Below are 13,700 nucleotides of genomic sequence, written 5' to 3'. Positions count from 1 at the left end.
ATTTCCTACTCGGGGCACTTGGCAGTCTTGGCTGTGGGGTAAGAGCTTGAGAAGCCAGTCAGAGAACCAGTTCTCATGGATAGGGAGGTGATAGAGTGTTAGGGAATATTAAGGTATAGAGAGCAAAAAGTTGGAACTCTGGACCTTCAACGCAGCTACAGCTTGAGGGCCAAGGAGAGAAGTGAGCCTGATGTCTGACTCACTGAAAAACTTCCAGTTTTTCCTCCAGGCATTTGACAATTAAGCCGTGTGAGGCAAGAGGCAAGAGGCTAAACAGAAAGCAACTGAAAAGAAGAGCAGATTATGTGATGCCAAGAAATAAAAAAAATAGAGTTTAGAACTTGGAAGAGAGGAGGGACCCATTGCAGACACCCAGGCTCTCAGTCGGGACCACTGGAGGGTGATATTCTACAAGTGGAGGCCAACCAGAGATAGACCAAGCCTTTCAATGATACAATCCAGTCTCAAATCATTTCAGTCTCAGATTGGATTGAGGCCATCTGTCTCCTGCTTTCCAAAAGAGAGGTTGAATCCTCTCTGAAAGATGACATCATCCAAAGCATGAACATTTTTAATACACAATAACTGACATTCAGTTAAAAATGATCAAGCATGTAGAGAAACAGAATCAATCAATAAATAGACAAGAGAAACAGGTAACCCAGATATTAGAATTATTAGATATGGTTTTAAAATAATTGTGATTAATATGTTCAGAACAATAGATGGCAAGGTAGAGAATTTTATCCTAGAACTTGGATCCATATAAAATAATCAAATGGAAAATCTAGAACTGGAAATTCTAATATCTGATATTAAAAAGTAAATAGATGAATTTAGCAGCAGACTAGACAGAGCTGAAGAAGAGCTCAGTAAGCTTGAAGGTAGGTTAGTAAAAAAATATTTAGAGTGAGGCATGGAGACAAAAAGAGGTAAGAATTATAGGGAAGAATATAGAAGACACAGATACGGTAAAAAGTCTAATACAGGGTTTCTAAACTTCTGCACGATTGACATTTTGAGTCAAATAATTACTTGTTGTGGGGCGTATTTGCCTTGGGGCAAATAAGTAAATCATCCCCAGTTGAGAGTCACTGGTCTAACATAGGTATAACGTCAGAGAGAGAATGAGGCAGAGGCAATACTTGGAGAGAAATGGCAGAGAATTAATTGAAGAAGTGCTACAAATCAAACACCTAGGCAATATCACAATAAAACTGCTCACAACCAAAAATAAGGAGGAAATCATAAAAATAGCCAGAGGAAAAAAGATCCATTACTTTTGAAAGAGTAACTTTAAGACTCTCAGCTCACTGCTCAAAAGAAATGAAGAGGGCTTCCCTGGTGGCGCAGTGGTTGAGAGTCCGCCTGCCGATGCAGGGGACACAGGTTTGTGCTCCGGTCCGGGAGGATCCCACATGCCGCGGAGCGGCTGGGCCCGTGAGCCATGGCCGCTGAGCCTGCGCATCTGGAGCCTGTGCTCCGCAGTGGGAGAGGCCACAACAGTGAGAGGCCCGCAAAAAAAAAAAAAAAAAAAAAAAGTGATACAGTTCACACAATCAAAAAACGGACATCTTTTTAAGGAACTGCATCCTCCACTCTTTGGTACAAATCCTCTATTACAGCTAAGTCAGCGCCTGCACTGGACTCCTACTAGCCACGCACAATCCTTCCTCTACGTCAGTGGTTCTCAAAGTGTGGTCGTTGGACCAGCAGGATGTATATCAACTGGGAGCTTGTCAGAGATGAAAATTCTTGGAACCTCATCCCAGACTCATTGAATTAGCATCCCTGGCAGCCCAGGAATCAGTTTTAACCAGCCCTGCAGGTCACTGGTGTACACTCAAACTGGGGAACCACTGCTCTATCCCTTTACTAATGCAATTTCCCCAGCTTGAGATGCTCCACTGGCTTCTCTCTCCATATGCAATGTCTGAAGCCAGCCTCTCACTCTGTTTTCTCTAGGAAGTCATCCTAAACTTCCCAAAGGCCAAGGAAGTTGTGCTGTCTTGTGGAAATATCAACACAGCTAAGCTAATTCATATCCAGTTTTAAGTTGTTCTCTAAATGGTTTCATGCACGTGAGACAATGAGCGGGAATGTCCCTTGAGGGTAGGACTTTTGAAACCTTGCTTCCACCCCTCTAGTAAATGTACAGTAATTTTCTGCACTGAATTGAAATCACACAAAACTCTGTTATCTTTCCATGGAAAACAACGACAATCCCCTTTAATGTCAGGAGTAACATCCCAAGACAGACTGGCCTTTTGTCTTCTTCCTGCCTGAGATGTGGACATCTAAGCCCTTAGTGAATGGACCTTGGAGGCCTCTCTCCCAACACTTAAATTCTCTCCTTCCCTGGCAAACATGCCGGGGAAGCCAGCTTTCCTTTTCCTCTTAAGACATTGGGGTATTATTGCAGTTTTGGAAGTGTGGCTGAATTTTTAAGAGAACATCTGAGAAGAGATAAGACTTAAAAGTCTCCACCAATTTGCCTGCTCCCTTTAAGACCTTAAGAAACTCTTCGGGTCCATTAAAATGTTTTCCTTTAATTTTTAATTTTTGTTTTACGATAAGCCTAATTAAAGCAACACCTGTTTGGAATGATATAGTTGGTGCTGGGTCAACATTTCCATTGGTTTATAATCCAGCTGTGAAAACTCAATTTGAACTAAAACTTGGGTGTATAATATCCAAACCCAGGGGGATTCAAAAGGAACACTAATATACCAGTGTGCATGTTAGGGGCAAAACAAATAGAAGCAAAGTGGTTTCAGGTGCTCTTTAGCACTTGCATAGTGTGCAAACAGTTTTACGACCATGGTTTGTAGACCTTCAGCTCCTCGTGTAGGTAGGATACCTTTGGGTATTTAAAAGGAATGACAACAGGCCAGTTAGTCCACGTGAAATACTAGCTACCGTGCACGCGTGGTAACGAGGCTTCTCTCGTCAGAGGGGTCTTAAGAACTGAAATGACTGCTCTCGTGTTTCTCTGGATTTAAGACCACCTGGAGGTGTCCTCATGTGACAGATGACAGTGTGTCTTGAAGACCAATGGGCTGCTTTCTGTTCCTCTTCTTCTATTGGGAGGCTGAAGCAGAGATTTATTTGCGTGTCCTGGAAAGAAATGGAACTTGGCTTCAGGCTGGAAATGACACTACAGACTAGAACTTGCCCTACAATGGTTCCCAAACACTTTTTAATACCTACAGAGAGACCAATAAATAAAGCAGATAAAAGTGGAGCTGCTCAGATTGAATTAGTGGGAGAGCCTAGAGCATCCACCTGACTCAGCTCAAAGATACTCAGAAGCCTGGGAGAGGCCCGGTGGAATCTCGAAGGCTGTGAGAAGCATAGTTGGAAAACTACTGTCCTGCCAATGATAATAGCAGGTAACCTAACTCTAAGCTTTATTTTGATATGTCCATTTTGGAGCAGAAGTTTGGCCAGTTGATCATAGGAGGTAAAATAAGTGTTTAGCAGGCTTTGCTTGAAGATACCTTCAGGAAAGCTTTAAGCTCCAAAGAACTGGTGGAGACCAGGGTTCTGGTCCCAGCTGACCCTGTAAAGGTTTTTGTGTGTGAACCTTTTGTAAGTTCCTGAGCCCCAGGATTTTTTCCTGGGAAATAGGGATGGGAATTCCTGCCAGGTTCATAGTTGGTTTTTTTTGGTTTTTTTTGTTTGTTTGTTTGTTTTGTTTTTTTGATGGAAGTGGGGAATCAAATAAAATGATGAATTTTCAAGTATTCTTCTATTAAATTAAAGCCATTCAGAGGGTCTAAGATGAAGTCAAACATGAGCTACTGTATCAGAAGTATAAGGCCCAGAGGAAAGAGATTTTTCCTGAAACCATTTCGAGAAGCTGTACGGATCGCATATGGATAGTCTCACCAGCCCTACATGTCTTCGATTCCTTTTTTCTCCTCATTTTTCTCACATCCCAGACACTCATGCTACCATGTCTGTCCTATGTTTCCTGTCACTCTGGAGAAATACTTGCCTAATCTAAACTAACCTTCAAGCTGGGCAGGGTGTTAGAGATGATGCTCTCTGCTTTCTAATGTTACTTTGGGAAATTCCAAGCTTAGAACTCAGATCCCTGGATTCCCAGGCCAGGATCTTCTGAATAATGGTGGAGGTGCCCAATTCCTCCCACTGCTGTGGACAAGGATGCTACCACCCTGACACTGGCCATGTTCCCCTCGTGTCTCTTGCTCTCTGTCTGGGATCATGGGAAGCCAGAGGCTCTTACATTCCAAGGCTCCACTAGGGAGCAGCTGGCCATTTCTTAAAGAACGTGTGGCAGGCAGCAAGCAAGGGTCCTATGCCCACTCTCTCATCTCAGATGCATGATGATTTGCCACCTTCCAGCAAGCTCTCTCCTGACATCAAACCCTTCTCCTAAAGGTGTCAATGATTGAAAACAATGATTGTGTCTAGACACTCTTGGGGATTTCCTTTAATTATGGATATACATTTGAGTCAAAGTTACGAATTTCTGCTGGCTGGATTTTAAGTATCAGGAGATATAACACTGTAGGAATGATAATATCTTAGCACCAAAACTGCATTTCCTGAACTGTCTTTACAGTCAGGAATAGCAAAAATACTCTATGTTAGGTTATGTGCCCTGATTGTTTTGGTTTCCGAAAAATATGATTCCCATACATAGGCAGGGAGTGGGGAGCCCTCAGTTGCTTAAGGGCACGTCTTGTGCCTTGGAGGTTATGAAGCCAGGAAAAATTCAGGAGAGGAGGTGAGGACAATGAATGGCTTCTGTTTGCAGTTGACAGCCCAGTGACGGCTGGAGAGTCCTCTGGAGGCCCAAAGAGCCATCTGTCATGTGAGCTCAACAGCAAGCTAACTCCACTTGCTAGGATGGGGCTGGAGGCCGCTGAGGGCTGCCAAGCCTCCAGTCCCCCGGGGAGAAAGTATGCAGCATCTCTAGAGAGGTTGGGAACCTCTTCTTTCCACTGGGCTTCCCCACAGTTATCTCACACTACTCACCAAGCTAGAATTTGACCTGTGCTGTCCTAATTCCTTTTCCATGTGACTCTTCAGAGATAGGGCTCCCACATAACATTCCCAAAGCCAGTCACACTGTCCTGGGACTGTAACAGAGAAGCCCCAGAAATGAGATCAAGTGGTAGCTGCTTCCCAGGGCAGCTGGGGTTGAACCGAATCCATCCTCATCAGCCCAAGCCCTTCATTTCACCAACGTGAGCTCAGGGTGTGGAAGTCAGAACGCTTCACTCTGTGAGTGGTGGAGCAGACCCCAAAGTCCAGCTCTCTTGCTTGGCCTTTCCTGAGACTAGACCCATCCTGCAAGCATCCTACAAGCAGTGTCATAGAGGAAAGAGAGGATTCTTGTTTGAACACATCTTCCTGGGGAGTTTCTGGATAAATGCCAGGAAAGGGACTTTTTTTTTTTTCTCCTGTCGCGGAGCACAGGCTCCGGACGCACAGGCTCAGAGGCCATGGCTCACGGGCCCAGTCGCTCTGCGGCATGTGGGATCTTCCCGGACTGAGGCACGAACCCGTGTCCCCTGCATCGGCAGGCGGACTCTCAACCACTGCGCCACCAGGGAAGCCCAGGAAAGGGACTTTTTATGAGCCGTTTCTTCAGGCTGAGCTCTAAGCTTTCAAGCCAAAGCAGAGGCTTCTGGGCCCCAGGGTTGAACAGCAGTTGAGGAAGGCATACCGTAGGTCCACGTGCTGCATTGTGCTTTCACCCTACATTCCTGTTTACCACTCTAGAATCTGGCAGTGGTACAGAGAAAGTTTTGTTCCCTTTGCTGCCCTCCTGTTTATATCAGGTGTCAGGGATGAGGATAGGTTTCTACCTGTAGGGAAAGATACGGAACTTAGGAGTCAGTTGATCTGACAAAGTTTTGTCAGTGATCACCTGTGACCGAATTTAAGAGATGTTTAGTAGGTAAAAATGACAGGACATAGTAATTGAGTGAGCTGAGGAAAGGGAGAAGTACAGGGTGCATCCCAGATTAGACACTGAGCCCTTTTGCCTAAGTCTTGAATAAGACTGTCTGAAATAACAAGTGAACAAAACAAAATCTCATAGGATTAAGTGCTCTATTGTGTACCAGAGACTAGAAATGTTGTAGTTTTAAGATAAAGGAGATAATAAGGATTAGAGGCTGAACTGGGAAGGTCTTTCTCACTGTAAAAGGAAAACAAGAGATGGGGCTTAATTCCCACCCTACACTCCCACCCTCACACCCCAGTGTGGGCTGGACTTACTGAGTCACTTCCAAAGAATAGAGTCAGGTAAGGGAAAAGCAGAAGCTTTGCAGTGGAGATGCTACACTAACCAGGTGATCAAAGTTAATATCATCAGGGTTGCCATATGGATTTCATGTACCCCCTGATATGAAGTGATGAGGAGAGTACCTCTGTGGTATTATTTCCCCAAATTACATAACCCCAGTCTAAGCAAAACCCCAGTCTGAGAAAAACTCAGACCGGCAGACATTCTATAGGTCACCTGGCCTACTCCTCAACAGTGTCAAGGTCATTAAAAAAAACAAAGACTGGGGCTTCCCTGGTGGCGCAGTTGTTGAGGGTCCGCCTGCCGATGCAGGGGACACGGGTTCGTGCCCCGGTCCGGGAAGATCCCACATGCTGCGGAGCGGCTGGGCCCGTGAGCCATGGCCGCTGAGCCTGTGCGTCCGGAGCCTGTGCTTCGCAGCGGGAGAGGCCACAACAGTGAGAGGCCCGTGTACTGCAAAACAAAAACAAAAACAAAAACAAAGACCAGAATATGTCGGGAAGTTATGGCAACTAAATGCAATGTGTTACCCTGGGTTGAATCTTGGGATTGAACAGGACTTTGGTGGAAAAGCTGATGAAGTCCAAATAAATTCTGGAAGCTAGGTAATAGTAATACACCCATGTTGGTTTCTGAGTTTTGAGGAACGTACCATGGTAATGGAAGATGCTAGCAATGTGGAGAACCGGACTGGTTTTGCAACTTCTCTGTAAATCTAAGATTATTGCAAAACAATAAGGTTATTAAAAATAAAACAATAACCCACCCACCAGCCAATAATGTCTTTTGGCCCTCTCTCTCTCCTGTCCTAGCTGAGCCTCCTGAAATACCACATTCACGTGTACTGTCCCTCCCCAGCCCTCTTCTTCCTGGTTCTCTCTACAGGATCCACTCTCTGTGGCATAGCCGACACAGCTGAATACTTTCTCCCCATGAAGCTCTGTCCTCCTTTGGTTGGTGAGCCCATAGGGTCTCACGGCCGACCCTGCTGTCTGCTCATCCTACCCCTGCTCCCTGCGTGATCTTCCCTTCCCTGTGTCTTCAGTTTCCACACACTGTGTATACCAGTGGCTCTTCTTTTCCCTGAAAATTCTCCTGCCTACTAGAAACTCCTACTACTGTCCCACAGGTACTCACTCAAAGTATCCCCAGGCTAAATTCTTTTCTCTCATTCTACTTCTCTGTAAAACTCCCTCTAGTCCCTACCTTGGTGAACAGGATTGCCATTCATCCAGTTGTCTGAGCCAGAATCTTGAGGGTTTACTCTGGTCATTGCTTCCCTCACACCCTGTGACGGCGTTAAAAATCCCTTAATCTATCCTCTCCTCTCCTCTCTTCTCTCCACTTTGCTGCCTCAGCATACATTCTTAGCTGCCCTAAGGATGCAGTCCCCAACTGGATTCGTTCTCTTTATTTCTGCATCTCTTCAAACCAATCTCCACATTTCTGACAATGATGTCTCTAAAAACAAGACCTAAACATGTGACTTCCCTTCTGAAAACCTTCAATGACTTCCTATTACTTTGAAGAAAATATCCAAACTCCTTTTACACGGTATTCACAGGCTCTGGTCATCTGACTCTTCGTGCCTGTTCAATCTCATCCTTTGCTGCTCCTCCACGTGTTCCCTAGATTTTATCCACAGGCAGATTCCTTATAGTTCTTCTCTGACACATCATACCTCTCCCTCTCTTTTTTTTTTTTTTTTTTTTTTTTTTTTGCGGTACGTGGGCCTCTCACTGCTGTGGCCTCTCCCGTTGCGGAGCACAAGCTCCGGTCACGCAGGCTCAGTGGCCATGGCTCACGGGCCCAGCCGCTCCGCGGCATGTGGGATCCTCCTGGACCAGGGCACGAACCCGCGCCCCCCGCATCGGCAGGCAGACTCCCAACCACTGCGCCACCAGGGAAGCCCTCTCCCTCTCTTTTGATCTTTGTACACCTAGAGGGTCCTTTCTTTGCGACAGCCCAATGTCGCCCAGTCCATGTTTTATGGCTAAACTTCTTCATGCCTCATCCTCTGATAAACTGAGGCACAGAGAGATTCAGTAGCATGCTCACTCTTAACTGATGGGAGGTGGTCTTTCTCACTGAAGACCTTGAGCTGTTGGGAGTTTTCCAGTGTTGGTTGGTTGGTTTGGCGATGACTTCGCAGAGAAATAAAAGGGGTTAGAGCATGTGGTCTGTTGGTTACCAGAATTCTTTACAGAAGGAGGAAGGAAAAACTGGGGAGGAATGAGTGGGCCCTTTGGACATTTGAGGCATGTGAGATTAAGAGAAAAAAAGGCAAAACACTCTGCAAAATGGCGGACTAGACCCCCAAATTTAAAACGTTAATTTATAATGATAATCCCCAAAGAAAAACATCCTCTTTGGCAAGTGATTCCCAAATTGAAATGGCTGATGGATGGTGAGGGAGCGACTGCTGAGATGAGGTATGATGCTGTCCATGGAGAAGAGGGCCGGACGTGCCTGAGTTATGGGCTCTAAGTCCACCTGGGACTGTGAGTAAATAACAAAGTGCCAGAGTGAGGCTCCAGGTGGTTTGCGTAGTGAGTGTGACCAGAACTCCACAGAGGAATCGGAGCCTGGTAATTCAAACCGGGCCTGCCTTTTTACGTTGTAGCAATTCACGAACTTTCCAGAGAGTGTCTACTGGGTGTACCAGTGGTTCCTTGACAAAAACAGAAACGGAAACGGCTGATACAGAATTTGGAGGCCATGTCACATCTGGCTAGAGCCCACTGCTTTCTGGAAGGTGATTATTGATCATTTCAGAGAAACCTCAGGCTCAGATCCCCAAGCTTATATACATGTCAGCCTATCCTGTCTATTGCAGAGTGAATGTTCTGGGTCGGAGGAGGCGAAACTGGAATAAGACAGTGAAGTAACAATTCTTTTTAAACCCCACCGTCAGACCTCGTTTTCTCCCCCTCACTGCTGGGGCTGCCTTGATCAGAGTAACGAGGACGGTTTTCACAGAACTGTGTGAAAACCATGCAGGGCCTCCAGAGGCCTACACTTTCTGTCCGTGGGTCGCGGGTGCAGCTGTCCAGCTGAAAGCGTAAGCAAGTGCCCCCAATCTGTAGGTCCCGGGGAGGAGAGGCGTGTCAAGCACTTGGAGCGAACAAGGTGGGACGGATGGAGGAGGTGGAACAGGTGGCATCAGTGCCTTAGGCCAGGAGGGAGGGGACGCAAGTAGCAGATGCCACCTGGGGCCGCAGGGCATGATGAACGACTTAAAGACCAAAGCCCAGGTTGCCATCATTGTCCTTCAGATGCGCGTATGTCTGAGGACAAAGTACAGCTTCTGTGAGTTGGGGAAATACAGCTTTTTAAATTTATTCTTTTCTTCACAAACTGCTTTTGAGCATCTATTACCTGGAGGATTGAAAAAAAGAATACAGCATATTTCCTGCCCGTAAGAACCATTGAATCAATTGAATACATTGCGTCACTATTCACTACATTCTATTCACTAGGTGCAGGGTGGTGGGACTCAGATTGGAAAGTTACTGTTCCCGATAAACTGCTCACTAACTAGCCGGAGAGACAGATTAAAAAAAAAAAAAAGTATGTTGATAGAGGTCATTTTAAGAACCCAGTGGATCTTCCATGGAAGGACATTCAATACTCAGGGTTTGGAGGGGCCTAGGAGGGTTTTCTGAAGGACATAGCATTTCTGCTGAGACGTAGGCTATTTGAAAGGGGGAAGAAGTTTTCTGAGAACAGGGAAATGCGTGTTCAATAATGCAGGGGTGAGAGAGAACCTGGGTTGTGCATGGCTTTGCACGGCTGAAGCAGAGGATGGAGTGGGGAAGGTGAAGGAAGAAACGGGTGGGGCCTTCTGAAAGTCCGTAGGGACCTTTATGCTGAAGATTCCCAGGAGCCCTGGATAATTCTTTGCAAGGGCATGATAGGCTCAGAGACGTGTTTTATATCACTTGTCAGTCAAGTGGAGGATGGGTGAAGGAGGCTAGCCCAAAAAACCAGGGGGAACCAGAGGATGAAGAAAATATGGGAACCAGAGGATGAAGAAAATGTGCCCCGGTGTTTCCTTAGCTTGTGTTCTAGACATCCCACCTCTAGCAATGACATAGATACCAGAATAAATTATGTTAATTTCCAACAACTGCCATAAACAGCTTAAAAGTAAAATTGCTTATCCATCCTCGTAGATTTTCCAGGCTCATTTCGGCAGGATTGGAGGCCCATCTGCTTCTTTGACTTAAAGAGAAGAGAGCAATGCACAACGAACCTTCCTGCGTTCTCCTACAGGCAATTTGTGGCCGGCTTCTTAGGTCCAGGGGAATGGCCTGGGTCACCAAGTCCACTCCAAGGAGTCATAGAACCAGGGGGCTGGCTGCTCCTGAGCTGATGCAAGCTCTTATTTTTCTCATGCTGAATTGCTGGGAAAATGATTGAAATCAGAAGCAAAATGCCACATTGTACGCCCACTGAAGTCTGGGCTCAAGGAAAAGGAGAATGATTGCCAGAGTGTTAGCTGTTCCCAATCCACTCCTGGACCTTAAGCTGTCTTCAACAGAGTTGCCAAACAGCTTGGGAGAGACTGGCCTTTGGGTGGGTGTGGGCAGGGGAGGGGGAAGGGACGGGAGCAGTTGGCTCATCTTAAGGACTGGTTCGGAAGCGGCTTCCTTCCCGCGAGGCTCCGTTACCGCTGGTCTACATATAGCAGGGTGAGTCTTTGACTTTGTATGAGAACTTGCTGTCAGATATGCCGATTTGACTGCGTATGCAGGTAAAGGCTGTTTAAACTGATTTGGAGCTTTTCATCTTCCATTTGTTATTTTAGTTGGGAATTTCTTGGTAAGATGAATATCCAGCGCTAAAGCCTTGGAAGGGAATGACCATATTGTGAAAGAATGACACTGTCTTCCTGTGGATTTCTGGATGGTGTTCTGGGGCTTCACGTGGAGGAATCTGTGACTGGGAGGTGATAATTTAGACAGCTGGCAGTGATCAGGCACCGTGCAAAGAGCAACGTCGCGGGCTCGGTAGGTTGGGGTTCGAGCCCCTGTTCTAATTCAGTGTGTTACCTCGTTCAGATCCCTTCACTTCCTCAGGCCTTGCTCACCCTGGGTGAGATGAGGGCGCTGATCCTGCCAGGCGTTCTGACTCTCAGATTTTACAATGCGAGGCCTGGAGAACTGACAATACAGGTCTCACGGTCAATAGATGTCAGAGCTGTGAGCAAGCTCATTCCCCACATTTTGTAATGAAAGCACTTCAGTCCACCACGGCATGCAGGTGCGCTCTGCCGTGGGGCAGTGGGAGTGGTCACACCCAGGGCACAGGTCACCATGGTTTCCCCTCTCATGAGGATGCTGAGTTGAGGCTGGGCTGTAGCCGAACAGGACAGAGAAGTACTGGGGACTAAAGCAGCAGCCTTCTAGCGTTTCCACCATGTACTGTATCACAGGGTTATGGTCAGAAGGCACGGGGCAGAGTAGAGGGGACCGTAAGAGGGAGTCTTCTTTTGCCCTTGAAGAGCCAGTGAAGTGTTGATTCCTAGAATGTGTCTGCATGCTTCTTTCATTCACTTTTGAATCACAGAGAGCTCTGTCTGGGACCCTGGCAGGACAGCAGGTCTTTTCACAATAACCACAGTGATCTAGGATGCTTTACGACTTGTTGCCTTGAAAAGCACACGCGCAGAGTCAGGCTGGGTGCATTCTGGACTCTGAGAGCGTGGTCTTCATCCTAGGGAAGGCTTAAGCGATGGCGTAGACCAGGGGTCCCAGGGGTCCCCGGGCACCTGTTAGGAAGCGGGCCGCACAGCAGGGGGTGAGCGGCAGACAGGGAGCAAAGCTTCATCTGCCGCTGCCCGATGCTCGCATCACCCCCTGAACCATCCCCCCCGGCCGTGGAAAAATTGTCTTCCCTGAAACCGCTCCCTGGTGCCAAAAAGGCTGGGGACCGCTGGTGTAGACCACCCCCTAGACACCCACGCGTGGGCATGGGGAGGAGTGCTGAGGTCGCGCGCCCTCTCAGGAGTTCCTGTGTTCACTGACATTTTCTGTAGGGAAAGGAGGGGACAGAGATTGGTATATTTAGGGCAAAGCTGAATATAAAATGCTGACCATTACTGTCTATGAAGAAAGAAAGGACACAGCCTTCAGAAGCAGAGCTTAAGGCGTAATTGCATACTCCTTCCTTTTTTCTATTTTAATTTTACTTAAAAAAATAATATATATGTGTAATCTAGTAATAACAGTAATAGTAAATGGTTGAAAACACTAAGTACTACTTTTCTAAGTGCTTTATGAACTGACTCAAGCCTTGCAATAACATGAGGCAAGCATTATTATTCCAATTTGAAAGGGGACATCAAGGCACAGAGAGCTTAAGGATCTTGTCCAGGTTTACACAGCAAGTGTCAGAGCTGAAATCCAAACCCAGGTCTGGGCTTGTGAGCACTGTATCACACTGCTTCTCTGAAAAGCCAAAGTCAAATGACATCATAAATCTTATGATATAAAACAGCAGTGTCTTGTTCCACCCTCTTCTATCCCTGATTTGTATTCTTCAGAAGCAGCCGCTTTTAATCCTCACTGTTGTTTCCTCTGGCATTTACTCCTATCTTTCTAAATATCATGTTTATACTTTTTCTCCACTTCTCAATTTTAGACATTATCTACTGACTTTCTTCTATGGAAGATGTGGATTTCATTCTCTTTATATACCACCCCTCTGCCCCTGCTCCAAACACATACACATCTCGTCTCCCCATCCCCACTTTATAGTTACAGTGCCATTTGTACTCAAATCAATATTTAGTGTCAGGCATTGTATAATGATGTAAATATTATTCAAGGATGAGCCATGCAATTGTACCATTACTCTCTTTCTCTACAACTTTTTATAGTCAATATTCCTTCTTTTGTTTCATATTGTTATTTGTATAACTAATTCTTCGCCAGCTTTTCTAACAGAGCTATAAAGCACTTCTCAATATGAACGGAAACTTCAGGCAATCTTTCAGGTTTTGTTTTTTTCTTAGAGTTATTCCTCCTAGAGCCATCTGTCCTGTCCTTCTCTGCCAGTCAAGATTGTTGATGATCTCGGGCTGATGCATCCTGGTATCCTAGGATTTGTCTTGATCATCATCCTGGGAATTTCCTTCATCTGTCTCCTAAGTTAGATCCCTGGTTTCCTGGACCTCACGTCTTCTTTCTGAGTTTAGACCCTCATATTGGGAGATCATATTTTCCAAAAGCTTCCTAAGAAAAAAATACAAGGAAGAAAAAGTTTGTAAGACCTAGCATGTCTGAAAATATCTTTATTCTACTCTCATATTTGATAGTAGTTTGATAGATTTGTAGTCTGGATATAGTTTTCTGTTAGAATTTTAAGGCATTTCTCTATTGTCAAGTGGCTCCCAGTGCTACTTTTTGAA

Source organism: Mesoplodon mirus (genome assembly GCF_964341445.2).
Source record: "Mesoplodon mirus genome assembly, chromosome: 14".
Lineage (NCBI taxonomy): Eukaryota > Metazoa > Chordata > Mammalia > Artiodactyla > Ziphiidae > Mesoplodon > Mesoplodon mirus.
The sequence above is the reverse complement of the archived record's forward strand: the minus strand, read 5'-3'. Positions refer to the sequence as shown.